Source organism: Schistocerca nitens, chromosome 2 (assembly GCF_023898315.1).
Source record: "Schistocerca nitens isolate TAMUIC-IGC-003100 chromosome 2, iqSchNite1.1, whole genome shotgun sequence".
Taxonomy (NCBI): Eukaryota; Metazoa; Arthropoda; class Insecta; order Orthoptera; family Acrididae; genus Schistocerca; species Schistocerca nitens.
Window position 1 is genome coordinate 367,956,009 of NC_064615.1, and position 17,658 is coordinate 367,973,666.

At 49.4% G+C, this 17,658-nt stretch overlaps 25 non-coding genes across 25 annotated transcripts; 13 read left to right on the top strand and 12 right to left on the bottom strand.

The window, feature by feature from the left end:
• The first annotated feature begins 175 nt into the window (after positions 1–175).
• Trnav-aac (transfer RNA valine (anticodon AAC)) lies at positions 176–248 on the top strand. The gene has a single exon. It is a non-coding gene; the product is annotated as a tRNA-Val (tRNA).
• Positions 249–465: 217 nt separating this feature from the next.
• Positions 466–537, bottom strand: Trnap-cgg (transfer RNA proline (anticodon CGG)). The gene has a single exon. It is a non-coding gene; the product is annotated as a tRNA-Pro (tRNA).
• Positions 538–771: 234 nt separating this feature from the next.
• Trnav-uac (transfer RNA valine (anticodon UAC)) lies at positions 772–844 on the top strand. Its single transcript has one exon. It is a non-coding gene; the product is annotated as a tRNA-Val (tRNA).
• Positions 845–1,480: 636 nt separating this feature from the next.
• On the bottom strand, positions 1,481–1,552 carry Trnap-cgg (transfer RNA proline (anticodon CGG)). Its single transcript has one exon. It is a non-coding gene; the product is annotated as a tRNA-Pro (tRNA).
• A 234-nt stretch (positions 1,553–1,786) lies between these two features.
• On the top strand, positions 1,787–1,859 carry Trnav-uac (transfer RNA valine (anticodon UAC)). The gene has a single exon. It is a non-coding gene; the product is annotated as a tRNA-Val (tRNA).
• Positions 1,860–2,495: 636 nt separating this feature from the next.
• Positions 2,496–2,567, bottom strand: Trnap-ugg (transfer RNA proline (anticodon UGG)). Its single transcript has one exon. It is a non-coding gene; the product is annotated as a tRNA-Pro (tRNA).
• Positions 2,568–3,979: 1,412 nt separating this feature from the next.
• On the top strand, positions 3,980–4,052 carry Trnav-aac (transfer RNA valine (anticodon AAC)). The gene has a single exon. It is a non-coding gene; the product is annotated as a tRNA-Val (tRNA).
• A 217-nt stretch (positions 4,053–4,269) lies between these two features.
• Trnap-cgg (transfer RNA proline (anticodon CGG)) lies at positions 4,270–4,341 on the bottom strand. Its single transcript has one exon. It is a non-coding gene; the product is annotated as a tRNA-Pro (tRNA).
• A 234-nt stretch (positions 4,342–4,575) lies between these two features.
• Trnav-uac (transfer RNA valine (anticodon UAC)) lies at positions 4,576–4,648 on the top strand. Its single transcript has one exon. It is a non-coding gene; the product is annotated as a tRNA-Val (tRNA).
• Positions 4,649–5,284: 636 nt separating this feature from the next.
• Trnap-ugg (transfer RNA proline (anticodon UGG)) lies at positions 5,285–5,356 on the bottom strand. Its single transcript has one exon. It is a non-coding gene; the product is annotated as a tRNA-Pro (tRNA).
• Positions 5,357–7,212: 1,856 nt separating this feature from the next.
• On the top strand, positions 7,213–7,285 carry Trnav-aac (transfer RNA valine (anticodon AAC)). Its single transcript has one exon. It is a non-coding gene; the product is annotated as a tRNA-Val (tRNA).
• Positions 7,286–7,502: 217 nt separating this feature from the next.
• Trnap-cgg (transfer RNA proline (anticodon CGG)) lies at positions 7,503–7,574 on the bottom strand. Its single transcript has one exon. It is a non-coding gene; the product is annotated as a tRNA-Pro (tRNA).
• Positions 7,575–7,808: 234 nt separating this feature from the next.
• Trnav-uac (transfer RNA valine (anticodon UAC)) lies at positions 7,809–7,881 on the top strand. The gene has a single exon. It is a non-coding gene; the product is annotated as a tRNA-Val (tRNA).
• Positions 7,882–8,517: 636 nt separating this feature from the next.
• Positions 8,518–8,589, bottom strand: Trnap-ugg (transfer RNA proline (anticodon UGG)). Its single transcript has one exon. It is a non-coding gene; the product is annotated as a tRNA-Pro (tRNA).
• A 1,475-nt stretch (positions 8,590–10,064) lies between these two features.
• Trnav-aac (transfer RNA valine (anticodon AAC)) lies at positions 10,065–10,137 on the top strand. Its single transcript has one exon. It is a non-coding gene; the product is annotated as a tRNA-Val (tRNA).
• Positions 10,138–10,354: 217 nt separating this feature from the next.
• Positions 10,355–10,426, bottom strand: Trnap-cgg (transfer RNA proline (anticodon CGG)). Its single transcript has one exon. It is a non-coding gene; the product is annotated as a tRNA-Pro (tRNA).
• Positions 10,427–10,660: 234 nt separating this feature from the next.
• On the top strand, positions 10,661–10,733 carry Trnav-uac (transfer RNA valine (anticodon UAC)). The gene has a single exon. It is a non-coding gene; the product is annotated as a tRNA-Val (tRNA).
• Positions 10,734–11,369: 636 nt separating this feature from the next.
• Positions 11,370–11,441, bottom strand: Trnap-ugg (transfer RNA proline (anticodon UGG)). Its single transcript has one exon. It is a non-coding gene; the product is annotated as a tRNA-Pro (tRNA).
• Positions 11,442–13,297: 1,856 nt separating this feature from the next.
• Positions 13,298–13,370, top strand: Trnav-aac (transfer RNA valine (anticodon AAC)). The gene has a single exon. It is a non-coding gene; the product is annotated as a tRNA-Val (tRNA).
• A 217-nt stretch (positions 13,371–13,587) lies between these two features.
• Trnap-cgg (transfer RNA proline (anticodon CGG)) lies at positions 13,588–13,659 on the bottom strand. The gene has a single exon. It is a non-coding gene; the product is annotated as a tRNA-Pro (tRNA).
• A 234-nt stretch (positions 13,660–13,893) lies between these two features.
• On the top strand, positions 13,894–13,966 carry Trnav-uac (transfer RNA valine (anticodon UAC)). Its single transcript has one exon. It is a non-coding gene; the product is annotated as a tRNA-Val (tRNA).
• A 636-nt stretch (positions 13,967–14,602) lies between these two features.
• Trnap-ugg (transfer RNA proline (anticodon UGG)) lies at positions 14,603–14,674 on the bottom strand. Its single transcript has one exon. It is a non-coding gene; the product is annotated as a tRNA-Pro (tRNA).
• Positions 14,675–16,530: 1,856 nt separating this feature from the next.
• On the top strand, positions 16,531–16,603 carry Trnav-aac (transfer RNA valine (anticodon AAC)). The gene has a single exon. It is a non-coding gene; the product is annotated as a tRNA-Val (tRNA).
• A 217-nt stretch (positions 16,604–16,820) lies between these two features.
• Trnap-cgg (transfer RNA proline (anticodon CGG)) lies at positions 16,821–16,892 on the bottom strand. Its single transcript has one exon. It is a non-coding gene; the product is annotated as a tRNA-Pro (tRNA).
• A 234-nt stretch (positions 16,893–17,126) lies between these two features.
• Trnav-uac (transfer RNA valine (anticodon UAC)) lies at positions 17,127–17,199 on the top strand. The gene has a single exon. It is a non-coding gene; the product is annotated as a tRNA-Val (tRNA).
• The last annotated feature ends 459 nt before the right edge of the window (positions 17,200–17,658 follow it).

The window sequence follows — 17,658 nt, forward strand, 5'->3', positions numbered from 1 at the left end:
ATTCCGACGACTTGTTGGGCTCTTATTCGTGATGGCATTCAGACAGGCAACGGTGCTGTCGATTGTTGCATACAAATGAGAAATACCTGCATTGTGCGTTTCCGCAAAGTGATTTTTACGCCAAAGTTGCGATCGTCCTACAAGTTGTGTCAGATGTGGAGCTCAGAGCGTAGCAGTTTCCGTGGTGTAGCGGTTATCACGTCTGCCTAACACGCAGAAGGTCCCCAGTTCGATTGCGGGCGGAAACACTTTTTCGTCGCACTCAACAAGACACTTGCTACAATCTCTACTGTGACCATTTAAATCAATTTCAAACGTCCCACCACCAGGGTGCAGATGGCTCAAATGATACATGAAACTCTTTCAGAATCGGCCACTTGGTTTTTGTGCTTACCTGGAGGGCTGGGAAAATGCGGAACAGCCGCCGGCATGCCGGTAGTTGCCACACGTTTGCACAAAACGCAAGGGCTCGTCCGGGATTTGAACCCGGGACCTCCTGCACCCGAAGCAGGAATCATACCCCTAGACCAACGAGCCTGTTCGTTACGGCTAAGCGCTGCACATGACTGACGCCTCCGTTCTTGGTATCACCATGCAGAGCTGCTGCTCACCCAGCGTTCTCCCTGGCTGTTGCGGTTTGATTGTTTTTATCGATGTCTTCTACTATAGCATCTTCTAGAATCGGACGGAGTTGGTAGCCGACGCCCTTGCTTACGCAGGAAAAATCTGTTGCTACTACGGGTTTCCAGGTAGCACAGCAGCACAGCCGTCGTTTCCGTGGTGTAGCGGTTATCACGTCTGCTTTACACGCAGAAGGTCCCCGGTTCGATCCCGGGCGGAAGCAAGACTTTTTTTAAACCCGTTTTCGGATTCCATTTCCGAGAGAACGTCACGTCTGCGTATGCAGGGATAATAAATGTCGTGTGCTACACGGATATCGCGTCATTTTACTGTCAAATGCTCTTGCTCCCATAGTGCACCGGTATTCAGTAACTCAGAACGCTCCTAGCTCCATTCTGGCCGGCAAAATTTATAATCCATTTCTTCAGGACTACTTCAAGTGCGCTTCATACTGGCTTTCCAGAGCTTACTGCACTCGCCTTGTCACAGCTCTGTTGAAGTGTGAAGGTAACTAATACTGGGAAACTCTTATCTACGCTCAGTCTTGTATCCCGCCCTTTGGTTGTCGTCGTCGCTAATCAGATGAAGGTAGACTGCTCCACGATTGAGCTTCGTCTCCACTCACGGTGCACATGTCCTGCAAAGACAACCTTTCTTTTCCGTTGCATGCAAGATTACTGTCGGCTCTTCTACAGCAATCGACCTATGTAATTTACTGGTGTCAGATTCTTGCCATACCAAACGGTCCCTTCATGACCGTAGTGCTACACAAAGCGTGCTGCGGCAGGCATTTGTTCTTCATTGCAGAGCTGCAAACGTGGGTGAGCTCCACCTACTCTTCCGCACGGTCAAAACGGCAGGGCTCGTCCGGGATTTGAACCCGGGACCTCCTGCACCCGAAGCAGGAATCATACCCCTAGACCAACGAGCCTGTTCGTTACGGCTAAGCGCTGCACATGACTGACGCCTCCGTTCTTGGTATCACCATGCAGAGCTGCTGCTCACCCAGCGTTCTCCCTGGCTGTTGCGGTTTGATTGTTTTTATCGATGTCTTCTACTATAGCATCTTCTAGAATCGGACGGAGTTGGTAGCCGACGCCCTTGCTTACGCAGGAAAAATCTGTTGCTACTACGGGTTTCCAGGTAGCACAGCAGCACAGCCGTCGTTTCCGTGGTGTAGCGGTTATCACGTCTGCTTTACACGCAGAAGGTCCCCGGTTCGATCCCGGGCGGAAGCAAGACTTTTTTTAAACCCGTTTTCGGATTCCATTTCCGAGAGAACGTCACGTCTGCGTATGCAGGGATAATAAATGTCGTGTGCTACACGGATATCGCGTCATTTTACTGTCAAATGCTCTTGCTCCCATAGTGCACCGGTATTCAGTAACTCAGAACGCTCCTAGCTCCATTCTGGCCGGCAAAATTTATAATCCATTTCTTCAGGACTACTTCAAGTGCGCTTCATACTGGCTTTCCAGAGCTTACTGCACTCGCCTTGTCACAGCTCTGTTGAAGTGTGAAGGTAACTAATACTGGGAAACTCTTATCTACGCTCAGTCTTGTATCCCGCCCTTTGGTTGTCGTCGTCGCTAATCAGATGAAGGTAGACTGCTCCACGATTGAGCTTCGTCTCCACTCACGGTGCACATGTCCTGCAAAGACAACCTTTCTTTTCCGTTGCATGCAAGATTACTGTCGGCTCTTCTACAGCAATCGACCTATGTAATTTACTGGTGTCAGATTCTTGCCATACCAAACGGTCCCTTCATGACCGTAGTGCTACACAAAGCGTGCTGCGGCAGGCATTTGTTCTTCATTGCAGAGCTGCAAACGTGGGTGAGCTCCACCTACTCTTCCGCACGGTCAAAACGGCAGGGCTCGTCCGGGATTTGAACCCGGGACCTCCTGCACCCAAAGCAGGAATCATACCCCTAGACCAACGAGCCAACTGCTGGTAGCGTTGAAGGTCATCCCAAGCAGTCCAGCTTGAGGAACTTTCATGTAAATCAGAAAGAATACCGCTTTCTGAAGGCAGCGCTCACCACTGTTGGGAAGAATATTAAAGGCAATGAATATCGAGTGAATAATTTCATCGCGCTCTGCAGATGAACAGACGGTGGTGTTTCACTTTCGTCATGTGGTTTCTCAGTGTCAAGGGAAGGCAAATGCAATAAACAAAAGAACATCGGGAATCCGAAACACCAACTCATAACGAAAAGATTGCGGAATAGACTGCAAGCAAAACCTCCAGAAGACGACTCCTGAAGGCGTCGGTGCCGTAAGAATTATTCCGTGCAGCAACGATCATCTAGGAAGTGTGTCGCTCCACCACACAACTTTTTTTGATATTGTTTTACCTAAATTTCCATTACCTGTTCGTTACAAGAATGCCGTGTGGCTTTCACCCGGTCTGCTTCGTCCAGCAGCGATAGTAGTAAGTAAATAGACCACAGTATCATTAAAAGTAGGTCAGACACAAAAATAGGAGTTGCGTGTAGGTCATGTTATTCTGCTTTCAAATGCATTTGTCTGGCTGGGAGTAGTGGCGTACTCCTGTAATCCATGCGTCCGGGAGGCCGTTGTTGTGGGAGAGATCTGGGAACAACTACAGATTCGGCCGTTTCATCAGCTCAGGAACGACCGCGATGCTCTCATCGAGCTCTGCAGATTGACCAGATTGCAGTGCGGAATTTTCGGCTAGTGGTGGCTCGGGGTTAAGAGAAGTCGAGAGCTGTGAGCAAAACTACATCGGGAAACCGAAACGGACGACTCATAACGAAAAGATTGCGAGATGTACTGCGAAAGCAAAACTTCGAGAAGACGAACTCTGAAGCCGTAGCTGCCTTAACAATCATTCCGTGCAGCAACGATAATCTGGGAAGAGCGAGGAGTGGGTACCGCTCGACCACACAACAAATTTTGTATAATGTTCTACTTATTCTACATTTGCGTTTCCAGATCATCACTAAAATACTGTGTGATTTACACGTGGTTTGCTTCTTCGGCGCGCCAGCGGTGGTCTGTCGGGGCCTCCGTGTAGAGCTACCGCTGAGCCCAGGCTCCCTGCTGCTAACGAAGTGATTGCTTTTGATGACATCATTTGCAATAGCGACTGCGCGAATTGACGGTACCTCGTACGGAAAGCAAGAGTAGCTGATGCTACTGAGGACTCGGCCGCGAGCAATTCCGACGACTTGTTGGGCTCTTATTCGTGATGGCATTCAGACAGGCAACGGTGCTGTCGATTGTTGCATACAAATGAGAAATACCTGCATTGTGCGTTTCCGCAAAGTGATTTTTACGCCAAAGTTGCGATCGTCCTACAAGTTGTGTCAGATGTGGAGCTCAGAGCGTAGCAGTTTCCGTGGTGTAGCGGTTATCACGTCTGCCTAACACGCAGAAGGTCCCCAGTTCGATTGCGGGCGGAAACACTTTTTCGTCGCACTCAACAAGACACTTGCTACAATCTCTACTGTGACCATTTAAATCAATTTCAAACGTCCCACCACCAGGGTGCAGATGGCTCAAATGATACATGAAACTCTTTCAGAATCGGCCACTTGGTTTTTGTGCTTACCTGGAGGGCTGGGAAAATGCGGAACAGCCGCCGGCATGCCGGTAGTTGCCACACGTTTGCACAAAACGCAAGGGCTCGTCCGGGATTTGAACCCGGGACCTCCTGCACCCGAAGCAGGAATCATACCCCTAGACCAACGAGCCTGTTCGTTACGGCTAAGCGCTGCACATGACTGACGCCTCCGTTCTTGGTATCACCATGCAGAGCTGCTGCTCACCCAGCGTTCTCCCTGGCTGTTGCGGTTTGATTGTTTTTATCGATGTCTTCTACTATAGCATCTTCTAGAATCGGACGGAGTTGGTAGCCGACGCCCTTGCTTACGCAGGAAAAATCTGTTGCTACTACGGGTTTCCAGGTAGCACAGCAGCACAGCCGTCGTTTCCGTGGTGTAGCGGTTATCACGTCTGCTTTACACGCAGAAGGTCCCCGGTTCGATCCCGCGCGGAGGCAAGACTTTTTTTAAACCCGTTTTCGGATTCCATTTCCGAGAGAACGTCACGTCTGCGTATGCAGGGATAATAAATGTCGTGTGCTACACGGATATCGCGTCATTTTACTGTCAAATGCTCTTGCTCCCATAGTGCACCGGTATTCAGTAACTCAGAACGCTCCTAGCTCCATTCTGGCCGGCAAAATTTATAATCCATTTCTTCAGGACTACTTCAAGTGCGCTTCATACTGGCTTTCCAGAGCTTACTGCACTCGCCTTGTCACAGCTCTGTTGAAGTGTGAAGGTAACTAATACTGGGAAACTCTTATCTACGCTCAGTCTTGTATCCCACCCTTTGGTTGTCGTCGTCGCTAATCAGATGAAGGTAGACTGCTCCACGATTGAGCTTCGTCTCCACTCACGGTGCACATGTCCTGCAAAGACAACCTTTCTTTTCCGTTGCATGCAAGATTACTGTCGGCTCTTCTACAGCAATCGACCTATGTAATTTACTGGTGTCAGATTCTTGCCATACCAAACGGTCCCTTCATGACCGTAGTGCTACACAAAGCGTGCTGCGGCAGGCATTTGTTCTTCATTGCAGAGCTGCAAACGTGGGTGAGCTCCACCTACTCTTCCGCACGGTCAAAACGGCAGGGCTCGTCCGGGATTTGAACCCGGGACCTCCTGCACCCAAAGCAGGAATCATACCCCTAGACCAACGAGCCAACTGCTGGTAGCGTTGAAGGTCATCCCAAGCAGTCCAGCTCCGAGGAACTTTCATGTAAATCAGAAAGAATACCGCTTTCTGAAGGCAGCGCTCACCACTGTTGGGAAGAATATTAAAGGCAATGAATATCGAGTGAATAATTTCATCGCGCTCTGCAGATGAACAGACGGTGGTGTTTCACTTTCGTCATGTGGTTTCTCAGTGTCAAGGGAAGGCAAATGCAATAAACAAAAGAACATCGGGAATCCGAAACACCAACTCATAACGAAAAGATTGCGGAATAGACTGCAAGCAAAACCTCCAGAAGACGACTCCTGAAGGCGTCGGTGCCGTAAGAATTATTCCGTGCAGCAACGATCATCTAGGAAGTGTGTCGCTCCACCACACAACTTTTTTTGATATTGTTTTACCTAAATTTCCATTACCTGTTCGTTACAAGAATGCCGTGTGGCTTTCACCCGGTCTGCTTCGTCCAGCAGCGATAGTAGTAAGTAAATAGACCACAGTATCATTAAAAGTAGGTCAGACACAAAAATAGGAGTTGCGTGTAGGTCATGTTATTCTGCTTTCAAATGCATTTGTCTGGCTGGGAGTAGTGGCGTACTCCTGTAATCCATGCGTCCGGGAGGCCGTTGTTGTGGGAGAGATCTGGGAACAACTACAGATTCGGCCGTTTCATCAGCTCAGGAACGACCGCGATGCTCTCATCGAGCTCTGCAGATTGACCAGATTGCAGTGCGGAATTTTCGGCTAGTGGTGGCTCGGGGTTAAGAGAAGTCGAGAGCTGTGAGCAAAACTACATCGGGAAACCGAAACGGACGACTCATAACGAAAAGATTGCGAGATGTACTGCGAAAGCAAAACTTCGAGAAGACGAACTCTGAAGCCGTAGCTGCCTTAACAATCATTCCGTGCAGCAACGATAATCTGGGAAGAGCGAGGAGTGGGTACCGCTCGACCACACAACAAATTTTGTATAATGTTCTACTTATTCTACATTTGCGTTTCCAGATCATCACTAAAATACTGTGTGATTTACACGTGGTTTGCTTCTTCCAAACGCGATATTAAGAAGTACATCGACTACAGCGTCATTAAGGGTCGTGGGCCCAGGCGCCGGCGCGCCAGCGGTGGCCTGTCGGGGCCTCCGTGTAGAGCTACCGCTGAGCCCAGGCTCCCTGCTGCTAACGAAGTGATTGCTTTTGATGACATCATTTGCAATAGCGACTGCGCGAATTGACGGTACCTCGTACGGAAAGCAAGAGTAGCTGATGCTACTGAGGACTCGGCCGCGAGCAATTCCGACGACTTGTTGGGCTCTTATTCGTGATGGCATTCAGACAGGCAACGGTGCTGTCGATTGTTGCATACAAATGAGAAATACCTGCATTGTGCCTTTCCGCAAAGTGATTTTTACGCCAAAGTTGCGATCGTCCTACAAGTTGTGTCAGATGTGGAGATCAGAGCGTAGCAGTTTCCGTGGTGTAGCGGTTATCACGTCTGCCTAACACGCAGAAGGTCCCCAGTTCGATTCCGGGCTACCGCTGAGCCCAGGCTCCCTGCTGCTAACGAAGTGATTGCTTTTGATGACATCATTTGCAATAGCGACTGCGCGAATTGACGGTACCTCGTACGGAAAGCAAGAGTAGCTGATGCTACTGAGGACTCGGCCGCGAGCAATTCCGACGACTTGTTGGGCTCTTATTCGTGATGGCATTCAGACAGGCAACGGTGCTGTCGATTGTTGCATACAAATGAGAAATACCTGCATTGTGCCTTTCCGCAAAGTGATTTTTACGCCAAAGTTGCGATCGTCCTACAAGTTGTGTCAGATGTGGAGATCAGAGCGTAGCAGTTTCCGTGGTGTAGCGGTTATCACGTCTGCCTAACACGCAGAAGGTCCCCAGTTCGATTCCGGGCGGAAACACTTTTTCGTCGCACTCAACAAGACACTTGCTACAATCTCTACTGTGACCATTTAAATCAATTTCAAACGTCCCACCACCAGGGTGCAGATGGCTCAAATGATACATGAAACTCTTTCAGAATCGGCCACTTGGTTTTTGTGCTTACCTGGAGGGCTGGGAAAATGCGGAACAGCCGCCGGCATGCCGGTAGTTGCCACACGTTTGCACAAAACGCAAGGGCTCGTCCGGGATTTGAACCCGGGACCTCCTGCACCCGAAGCAGGAATCATACCCCTAGACCAACGAGCCTGTTCGTTACGGCTAAGCGCTGCACATGACTGACGCCTCCGTTCTTGGTATCACCATGCAGAGCTGCTGCTCACCCAGCGTTCTCCCTGGCTGTTGCGGTTTGATTGTTTTTATCGATGTCTTCTACTATAGCATCTTCTAGAATCGGACGGAGTTGGTAGCCGACGCCCTTGCTTACGCAGGAAAAATCTGTTGCTACTACGGGTTTCCAGGTAGCACAGCAGCAGAGCCGTCGTTTCCGTGGTGTAGCGGTTATCACGTCTGCTTTACACGCAGAAGGTCCCCGGTTCGATCCCGGGCGGAAGCAAGACTTTTTTTAAACCCGTTTTCGGATTCCATTTCCGAGAGAACGTCACGTCTGCGTATGCAGGGATAATAAATGTCGTGTGCTACACGGATATCGCGTCATTTTACTGTCAAATGCTCTTGCTCCCATAGTGCACCGGTATTCAGTAACTCAGAACGCTCCTAGCTCCATTCTGGCCGGCAAAATTTATAATCCATTTCTTCAGGACTACTTCAAGTGCGCTTCATACTGGCTTTGCAGAGCTTACTGCACTCGCCTTGTCACAGCTCTGTTGAAGTGTGAAGGTAACTAATACTGGGAAACTCTTATCTACGCTCAGTCTTGTATCCCACCCTTTGGTTGTCGTCGTCGCTAATCAGATGAAGGTAGACTGCTCCACGATTGAGCTTCGTCTCCACTCACGGTGCACATGTCCTGCAAAGACAACCTTTCTTTTCCGTTGCATGCAAGATTACTGTCGGCTCTTCTACAGCAATCGACCTATGTAATTTACTGGTGTCAGATTCTTGCCATACCAAACGGTCCCTTCATGACCGTAGTGCTACACAAAGCGTGCTGCGGCAGGCATTTGTTCTTCATTGCAGAGCTGCAAACGTGGGTGAGCTCCACCTACTCTTCCGCACGGTCAAAACGGCAGGGCTCGTCCGGGATTTGAACCCGGGACCTCCTGCACCCAAAGCAGGAATCATACCCCTAGACCAACGAGCCAACTGCTGGTAGCGTTGAAGGTCATCCCAAGCAGTCCAGCTCCGAGGAACTTTCATGTAAATCAGAAAGAATACCGCTTTCTGAAGGCAGCGCTCACCACTGTTGGGAAGAATATTAAAGGCAATGAATATAGAGTGAATAATTTCATCGCGCTCTGCAGATGAACAGACGGTGGTGTTTCACTTTCGTCATGTGGTTTCTCAGTGTCAAGGGAAGGCAAATGCAATAAACAAAAGAACATCGGGAATCCGAAACACCAACTCATAACGAAAAGATTGCGGAATAGACTGCAAGCAAAACCTCCAGAAGACGACTCCTGAAGGCGTCGGTGCCGTAAGAATTATTCCGTGCAGCAACGATCATCTAGGAAGTGTGTCGCTCCACCACACAACTTTTTTTGATATTGTTTTACCTAAATTTCCATTACCTGTTCGTTACAAGAATGCCGTGTGGCTTTCACCCGGTCTGCTTCGTCCAGCAGCGATAGTAGTAAGTAAATAGACCACAGTATCATTAAAAGTAGGTCAGACACAAAAATAGGAGTTGCGTGTAGGTCATGTTATTCTGCTTTCAAATGCATTTGTCTGGCTGGGAGTAGTGGCGTACTCCTGTAATCCATGCGTCCGGGAGGCCGTTGTTGTGGGAGAGATCTGGGAACAACTACAGATTCGGCCGTTTCATCAGCTCAGGAACGACCGCGATGCTCTCATCGAGCTCTGCAGATTGACCAGATTGCAGTGCGGAATTTTCGGCTAGTGGTGGCTCGGGGTTAAGAGAAGTCGAGAGCTGTGAGCAAAACTACATCGGGAAACCGAAACGGACGACTCATAACGAAAAGATTGCGAGATGTACTGCGAAAGCAAAACTTCGAGAAGACGAACTCTGAAGCCGTAGCTGCCTTAACAATCATTCCGTGCAGCAACGATAATCTGGGAAGAGCGAGGAGTGGGTACCGCTCGACCACACAACAAATTTTGTATAATGTTCTACTTATTCTACATTTGCGTTTCCAGATCATCACTAAAATACTGTGTGATTTACACGTGGTTTGCTTCTTCCAAAGGCGATATTAAGAAGTACATCGACTACAGCGTCATTAAGGGTCGTGGGCCCAGGCGCCGGCGCGCCAGCGGTGGCCTGTCGGGGCCTCCATGTAGAGCTACCGCTGAGCCCAGGCTCCCTGCTGCTAACGAAGTGATTGCTTTTGATGACATCATTTGCAATAGCGACTGCGCGAATTGACGGTACCTCGTACGGAAAGGAAGAGTAGCTGATGCTACTGAGGACTCGGCCGCGAGCAATTCCGACGACTAGTTGGGCTCTTATTCGTGATGGCATTCAGACAGGCAACGGTCCTGTCGATTGTTGCATACAAATGAGAAATACCTGCATTGTGCCTTTCCGCAAAGTGATTTTTACGCCAAAGTTGCGATCGTCCTACAAGTTGTGTCAGATGTGGAGATCAGAGCGTAGCAGTTTCCGTGGTGTAGCGGTTATCACGTCTGCCTAACACGCAGAAGGTCCCCAGTTCGATTCCGGGCGGAAACACTTTTTCGTCGCACTCAACAAGACACTTGCTACAATCTCTACTGTGACCATTTAAATCAATTTCAAACGTCCCACCACCAGGGTGCAGATGGCTCAAATGATACATGAAACTCTTTCAGAATCGGCCACTTGGTTTTTGTGCTTACCTGGAGGGCTGGGAAAATGCGGAACAGCCGCCGGCATGCCGGTAGTTGCCACACGTTTGCACAAAACGCAAGGGCTCGTCCGGGATTTGAACCCGGGACCTCCTGCACCCGAAGCAGGAATCATACCCCTAGACCAACGAGCCTGTTCGTTACGGCTAAGCGCTGCACATGACTGACGCCTCCGTTCTTGGTATCACCATGCAGAGCTGCTGCTCACCCAGCGTTCTCCCTGGCTGTTGCGGTTTGATTGTTTTTATCGATGTCTTCTACTATAGCATCTTCTAGAATCGGACGGAGTTGGTAGCCGACGCCCTTGCTTACGCAGGAAAAATCTGTTGCTACTACGGGTTTCCAGGTAGCACAACAGCAGAGCCGTCGTTTCCGTGGTGTAGCGGTTATCACGTCTGCTTTACACGCAGAAGGTCCCCGGTTCGATCCCGGGCGGAAGCAAGACTTTTTTTAAACCCGTTTTCGGATTCCATTTCCGAGAGAACGTCACGTCTGCGTATGCAGGGATAATAAATGTCGTGTGCTACACGGATATCGCGTCATTTTACTGTCAAATGCTCTTGCTCCCATAGTGCACCGGTATTCAGTAACTCAGAACGCTCCTAGCTCCATTCTGGCCGGCAAAATTTATAATCCATTTCTTCAGGACTACTTCAAGTGCGCTTCATACTGGCTTTCCAGAGCTTACTGCACTCGCCTTGTCACAGCTCTGTTGAAGTGTGAAGGTAACTAATACTGGGAAACTCTTATCTACGCTCAGTCTTGTATCCCACCCTTTGGTTGTCGTCGTCGCTAATCAGATGAAGGTAGACTGCTCCACGATTGAGCTTCGTCTCCACTCACGGTGCACATGTCCTGCAAAGACAACCTTTCTTTTCCGTTGCATGCAAGATTACTGTCGGCTCTTCTACAGCAATCGACCTATGTAATTTACTGGTGTCAGATTCTTGCCATACCAAACGGTCCCTTCATGACCGTAGTGCTACACAAAGCGTGCTGCGGCAGGCATTTGTTCTTCATTGCAGAGCTGCAAACGTGGGTGAGCTCCACCTACTCTTCCGCACGGTCAAAACGGCAGGGCTCGTCCGGGATTTGAACCCGGGACCTCCTGCACCCAAAGCAGGAATCATACCCCTAGACCAACGAGCCAACTGCTGGTAGCGTTGAAGGTCATCCCAAGCAGTCCAGCTCCGAGGAACTTTCATGTAAATCAGAAAGAATACCGCTTTCTGAAGGCAGCGCTCACCACTGTTGGGAAGAATATTAAAGGCAATGAATATCGAGTGAATAATTTCATCGCGCTCTGCAGATGAACAGACGGTGGTGTTTCACTTTCGTCATGTGGTTTCTCAGTGTCAAGGGAAGGCAAATGCAATAAACAAAAGAACATCGGGAATCCGAAACACCAACTCATAACGAAAAGATTGCGGAATAGACTGCAAGCAAAACCTCCAGAAGACGACTCCTGAAGGCGTCGGTGCCGTAAGAATTATTCCGTGCAGCAACGATCATCTAGGAAGTGTGTCGCTCCACCACACAACTTTTTTTGATATTGTTTTACCTAAATTTCCATTACCTGTTCGTTACAAGAATGCCGTGTGGCTTTCACCCGGTCTGCTTCGTCCAGCAGCGATAGTAGTAAGTAAATAGACCACAGTATCATTAAAAGTAGGTCAGACACAAAAATAGGAGTTGCGTGTAGGTCATGTTATTCTGCTTTCAAATGCATTTGTCTGGCTGGGAGTAGTGGCGTACTCCTGTAATCCATGCGTCCGGGAGGCCGTTGTTGTGGGAGAGATCTGGGAACAACTACAGATTCGGCCGTTTCATCAGCTCAGGAACGACCGCGATGCTCTCATCGAGCTCTGCAGATTGACCAGATTGCAGTGCGGAATTTTCGGCTAGTGGTGGCTCGGGGTTAAGAGAAGTCGAGAGCTGTGAGCAAAACTACATCGGGAAACCGAAACGGACGACTCATAACGAAAAGATTGCGAGATGTACTGCGAAAGCAAAACTTCGAGAAGACGAACTCTGAAGCCGTAGCTGCCTTAACAATCATTCCGTGCAGCAACGATAATCTGGGAAGAGCGAGGAGTGGGTACCGCTCGACCACACAACAAATTTTGTATAATGTTCTACTTATTCTACATTTGCGTTTCCAGATCATCACTAAAATACTGTGTGATTTACACGTGGTTTGCTTCTTCCAAACGCGATATTAAGAAGTACATCGACTACAGCGTCATTAAGGGTCGTGGGCCCAGGCGCCGGCGCGCCAGCGGTGGCCTGTCGGGGCCTCCGTGTAGAGCTACCGCTGAGCCCAGGCTCCCTGCTGCTAACGAAGTGATTGCTTTTGATGACATCATTTGCAATAGCGACTGCGCGAATTGACGGTACCTCGTACGGAAAGCAAGAGTAGCTGATGCTACTGAGGACTCGGCCGCGAGCAATTCCGACGACTTGTTGGGCTCTTATTCGTGATGGCATTCAGACAGGCAACGGTGCTGTCGATTGTTGCATACAAATGAGAAATACCTGCATTGTGCCTTTCCGCAAAGTGATTTTTACGCCAAAGTTGCGATCGTCCTACAAGTTGTGTCAGATGTGGAGATCAGAGCGTAGCAGTTTCCGTGGTGTAGCGGTTATCACGTCTGCCTAACACGCAGAAGGTCCCCAGTTCGATTCCGGGCTACCGCTGAGCCCAGGCTCCCTGCTGCTAACGAAGTGATTGCTTTTGATGACATCATTTGCAATAGCGACTGCGCGAATTGACGGTACCTCGTACGGAAAGCAAGAGTAGCTGATGCTACTGAGGACTCGGCCGCGAGCAATTCCGACGACTTGTTGGGCTCTTATTCGTGATGGCATTCAGACAGGCAACGGTGCTGTCGATTGTTGCATACAAATGAGAAATACCTGCATTGTGCCTTTCCGCAAAGTGATTTTTACGCCAAAGTTGCGATCGTCCTACAAGTTGTGTCAGATGTGGAGATCAGAGCGTAGCAGTTTCCGTGGTGTAGCGGTTATCACGTCTGCCTAACACGCAGAAGGTCCCCAGTTCGATTCCGGGCGGAAACACTTTTTCGTCGCACTCAACAAGACACTTGCTACAATCTCTACTGTGACCATTTAAATCAATTTCAAACGTCCCACCACCAGGGTGCAGATGGCTCAAATGATACATGAAACTCTTTCAGAATCGGCCACTTGGTTTTTGTGCTTACCTGGAGGGCTGGGAAAATGCGGAACAGCCGCCGGCATGCCGGTAGTTGCCACACGTTTGCACAAAACGCAAGGGCTCGTCCGGGATTTGAACCCGGGACCTCCTGCACCCGAAGCAGGAATCATACCCCTAGACCAACGAGCCTGTTCGTTACGGCTAAGCGCTGCACATGACTGACGCCTCCGTTCTTGGTATCACCATGCAGAGCTGCTGCTCACCCAGCGTTCTCCCTGGCTGTTGCGGTTTGATTGTTTTTATCGATGTCTTCTACTATAGCATCTTCTAGAATCGGACGGAGTTGGTAGCCGACGCCCTTGCTTACGCAGGAAAAATCTGTTGCTACTACGGGTTTCCAGGTAGCACAACAGCAGAGCCGTCGTTTCCGTGGTGTAGCGGTTATCACGTCTGCTTTACACGCAGAAGGTCCCCGGTTCGATCCCGGGCGGAAGCAAGACTTTTTTTAAACCCGTTTTCGGATTCCATTTCCGAGAGAACGTCACGTCTGCGTATGCAGGGATAATAAATGTCGTGTGCTACACGGATATCGCGTCATTTTACTGTCAAATGCTCTTGCTCCCATAGTGCACCGGTATTCAGTAACTCAGAACGCTCCTAGCTCCATTCTGGCCGGCAAAATTTATAATCCATTTCTTCAGGACTACTTCAAGTGCGCTTCATACTGGCTTTCCAGAGCTTACTGCACTCGCCTTGTCACAGCTCTGTTGAAGTGTGAAGGTAACTAATACTGGGAAACTCTTATCTACGCTCAGTCTTGTATCCCACCCTTTGGTTGTCGTCGTCGCTAATCAGATGAAGGTAGACTGCTCCACGATTGAGCTTCGTCTCCACTCACGGTGCACATGTCCTGCAAAGACAACCTTTCTTTTCCGTTGCATGCAAGATTACTGTCGGCTCTTCTACAGCAATCGACCTATGTAATTTACTGGTGTCAGATTCTTGCCATACCAAACGGTCCCTTCATGACCGTAGTGCTACACAAAGCGTGCTGCGGCAGGCATTTGTTCTTCATTGCAGAGCTGCAAACGTGGGTGAGCTCCACCTACTCTTCCGCACGGTCAAAACGGCAGGGCTCGTCCGGGATTTGAACCCGGGACCTCCTGCACCCAAAGCAGGAATCATACCCCTAGACCAACGAGCCAACTGCTGGTAGCGTTGAAGGTCATCCCAAGCAGTCCAGCTCCGAGGAACTTTCATGTAAATCAGAAAGAATACCGCTTTCTGAAGGCAGCGCTCACCACTGTTGGGAAGAATATTAAAGGCAATGAATATAGAGTGAATAATTTCATCGCGCTCTGCAGATGAACAGACGGTGGTGTTTCACTTTCGTCATGTGGTTTCTCAGTGTCAAGGGAAGGCAAATGCAATAAACAAAAGAACATCGGGAATCCGAAACACCAACTCATAACGAAAAGATTGCGGAATAGACTGCAAGCAAAACCTCCAGAAGACGACTCCTGAAGGCGTCGGTGCCGTAAGAATTATTCCGTGCAGCAACGATCATCTAGGAAGTGTGTCGCTCCACCACACAACTTTTTTTGATATTGTTTTACCTAAATTTCCATTACCTGTTCGTTACAAGAATGCCGTGTGGCTTTCACCCGGTCTGCTTCGTCCAGCAGCGATAGTAGTAAGTAAATAGACCACAGTATCATTAAAAGTAGGTCAGACACAAAAATAGGAGTTGCGTGTAGGTCATGTTATTCTGCTTTCAAATGCATTTGTCTGGCTGGGAGTAGTGGCGTACTCCTGTAATCCATGCGTCCGGGAGGCCGTTGTTGTGGGAGAGATCTGGGAACAACTACAGATTCGGCCGTTTCATCAGCTCAGGAACGACCGCGATGCTCTCATCGAGCTCTGCAGATTGACCAGATTGCAGTGCGGAATTTTCGGCTAGTGGTGGCTCGGGGTTAAGAGAAGTCGAGAGCTGTGAGCAAAACTACATCGGGAAACCGAAACGGACGACTCATAACGAAAAGATTGCGAGATGTACTGCGAAAGCAAAACTTCGAGAAGACGAACTCTGAAGCCGTAGCTGCCTTAACAATCATTCCGTGCAGCAACGATAATCTGGGAAGAGCGAGGAGTGGGTACCGCTCGACCACACAACAAATTTTGTATAATGTTCTACTTATTCTACATTTGCGTTTCCAGATCATCACTAAAATACTGTGTGATTTACACGTGGTTTGCTTCTTCCAAACGCGATATTAAGAAGTACATCGACTACAGCGTCATTAAGGGTCGTGGGCCCAGGCGCCGGCGCGCCAGCGGTGGCCTGTCGGGGCCTCCGTGTAGAGCTACCGCTGAGCCCAGGCTCCCTGCTGCTAACGAAGTGATTGCTTTTGATGACATCATTTGCAATAGCGACTGCGCGAATTGACGGTACCTCGTACGGAAAGCAAGAGTAGCTGATGCTACTGAGGACTCGGCCGCGAGCAATTCCGACGACTTGTTGGGCTCTTATTCGTGATGGCATTCAGACAGGCAACGGTGCTGTCGATTGTTGCATACAAATGAGAAATACCTGCATTGTGCCTTTCCGCAAAGTGATTTTTACGCCAAAGTTGCGATCGTCCTACAAGTTGTGTCAGATGTGGAGATCAGAGCGTAGCAGTTTCCGTGGTGTAGCGGTTATCACGTCTGCCTAACACGCAGAAGGTCCCCAGTTCGATTCCGGGCTACCGCTGAGCCCAGGCTCCCTGCTGCTAACGAAGTGATTGCTTTTGATGACATCATTTGCAATAGCGACTGCGCGAATTGACGGTACCTCGTACGGAAAGCAAGAGTAGCTGATGCTACTGAGGACTCGGCCGCGAGCAATTCCGACGACTTGTTGGGCTCTTATTCGTGATGGCATTCAGACAGGCAACGGTGCTGTCGATTGTTGCATACAAATGAGAAATACCTGCATTGTGCCTTTCCGCAAAGTGATTTTTACGCCAAAGTTGCGATCGTCCTACAAGTTGTGTCAGATGTGGAGATCAGAGCGTAGCAGTTTCCGTGGTGTAGCGGTTATCACGTCTGCCTAACACGCAGAAGGTCCCCAGTTCGATTCCGGGCGGAAACACTTTTTCGTCGCACTCAACAAGACACTTGCTACAATCTCTACTGTGACCATTTAAATCAATTTCAAACGTCCCACCACCAGGGTGCAGATGGCTCAAATGATACATGAAACTCTTTCAGAATCGGCCACTTGGTTTTTGTGCTTACCTGGAGGGCTGGGAAAATGCGGAACAGCCGCCGGCATGCCGGTAGTTGCCACACGTTTGCACAAAACGCAAGGGCTCGTCCGGGATTTGAACCCGGGACCTCCTGCACCCGAAGCAGGAATCATACCCCTAGACCAACGAGCCTGTTCGTTACGGCTAAGCGCTGCACATGACTGACGCCTCCGTTCTTGGTATCACCATGCAGAGCTGCTGCTCACCCAGCGTTCTCCCTGGCTGTTGCGGTTTGATTGTTTTTATCGATGTCTTCTACTATAGCATCTTCTAGAATCGGACGGAGTTGGTAGCCGACGCCCTTGCTTACGCAGGAAAAATCTGTTGCTACTACGGGTTTCCAGGTAGCACAGCAGCAGAGCCGTCGTTTCCGTGGTGTAGCGGTTATCACGTCTGCTTTACACGCAGAAGGTCCCCGGTTCGATCCCGGGCGGAAGCAAGACTTTTTTTAAACCCGTTTTCGGATTCCATTTCCGAGAGAACGTCACGTCTGCGTATGCAGGGATAATAAATGTCGTGTGCTACACGGATATCGCGTCATTTTACTGTCAAATGCTCTTGCTCCCATAGTGCACCGGTATTCAGTAACTCAGAACGCTCCTAGCTCCATTCTGGCCGGCAAAATTTATAATCCATTTCTTCAGGACTACTTCAAGTGCGCTTCATACTGGCTTTGCAGAGCTTACTGCACTCGCCTTGTCACAGCTCTGTTGAAGTGTGAAGGTAACTAATACTGGGAAACTCTTATCTACGCTCAGTCTTGTATCCCACCCTTTGGTTGTCGTCGTCGCTAATCAGATGAAGGTAGACTGCTCCACGATTGAGCTTCGTCTCCACTCACGGTGCACATGTCCTGCAAAGACAACCTTTCTTTTCCGTTGCATGCAAGATTACTGTC